At 45.1% G+C, this 1,489-nt stretch overlaps 1 non-coding gene across 1 annotated transcript; it reads left to right on the forward strand.

Annotated features, from left to right (window-relative positions):
* Positions 1 to 870: 870 nt before the first annotated feature.
* LOC112746256 (small nucleolar RNA R71) lies at positions 871 to 977 on the forward strand. The gene has a single exon (XR_003174149.1). It is a non-coding gene; the product is annotated as a small nucleolar RNA R71 (small nucleolar RNA).
* Positions 978 to 1,489: the final 512 nt, after the last annotated feature.

Genomic DNA, 1,489 nt, shown 5'->3' on the forward strand with positions numbered 1-1,489 from the left:
TAGTAACCATCTTGCAATCTTCCCATCTGACTTTCTTTGCTTCACCTCTCAGATTTTTCTCTGTGTCACTTGGGAAGTTATCAGTAGGTTTGGGAATCTGTTCGGAGAGGTATCCCACTTGAAATTCCAGCCTCTTGATGGTGTCTCCCTGATTTGTGATATTGGCTCGCACCTCCTCCTTGTATACCTTATTATCTTGAATCTCTTTGCATATGCCCTCAAGTAGAGTCTCAATTCTGGAGAGTCTATCTTCAGATGATGGTGGGTTGGGATTGGAGTGATGAGAAGGGTTGTTTTGGTTTTGGTATGGATGTGGAGAGGTGTGTTAGGGTGGTGTTGATATAATCTCTGTGTGGAATGTTGGTGAGCTGCATGGTTGTTGGGGTGTTGACGTCTCTGATCTTGGCTTTGATCTTGTTGATTTCCCCACCCAAAGTTTGGGTGGTTCCTCCAACCAGGGTTGTAGGTCTTGGAGTATGGATCATGGGTTTGCCTGGATGAGTTTCTAATGTAATTGGCTTGTTCTTGCTCATCCTCTGCCTCTGCATTCACTCCCTCTTGGGTTGCTGATGAGGTGGTGATTGCTGCTACTTGGTTCCTCTCCATCTTCTTGGTGAGGTCAGCCAGCTGCTTGGTAATAAGCTTGTTTTGGGCCAGCAGTGCATCCACATTGTTTAGCTCCATCGCTCCTCTAGTGTTGCCTCTTTCAGAAGCATAGAACTAGTCATTCTCAGCTACAGTCTCAATGACATCTATGGCTTCTTCAATGGTCTTTTTCTTGTTCAGAGATCCCCCGGATGAATGGTCTACTGCCTTCTTTGATTCATAAGAAAGACCTTCATAGAAAATGTGTAGCTGCACCATTCATTGAACATATCTGGTGGACACCTTCTTGTCAGGTCCTTAAACCTCTCCCATGCTTCATATAGAGTCTCACCATCTTGCTGCCTGAAGGTTTGCACCTCAGCTCTCAGCCTGTTGATCTGTTGAGGAGGATAGAATCTTGCCAAGAATTTGTTTACCATATTTTCCTAGGTTGCAAAACTCTCCTTTGGGAAGGATTCCAGCCATTTAGATGCCTTGTCCTTGAGTGAGAAAGGGAACAGAAGTAGTCTATAGGTGTCAGGATGAACACCATTAGACTTCATAGTATCACATATCCTCAGGAAGGTGGTCAGATGTTGATTGGGGTCTTCTTGGACACACCCTCCGAATGAAAAATTGTTCTGAACAAGGGTGATGAGCTGTGACTTTAGTTCAAAGTTGTTGGCATGTATGGTTGGCCTTTGGATGCTACTCCCACAATTTCCTGGGTTTGGATTGATGTACGAACCCATAACCCTTCTCTCTTGCCCAGCCTGATGTGCTGGACCTTCTCGGCCATGGTTGTGAGCCTCTTCTTCATGATGGTTCTCCATATTCTCCTCCATGTCTGGTTCAAAGTATTCCTCCTCTTCTTTCGCACCAACTTCTCGTTTTCCTCTTGCTT

This window comes from Arachis hypogaea, chromosome 14 (genome assembly GCF_003086295.3).
Source record: "Arachis hypogaea cultivar Tifrunner chromosome 14, arahy.Tifrunner.gnm2.J5K5, whole genome shotgun sequence".
Taxonomy (NCBI): Eukaryota; Viridiplantae; Streptophyta; class Magnoliopsida; order Fabales; family Fabaceae; genus Arachis; species Arachis hypogaea.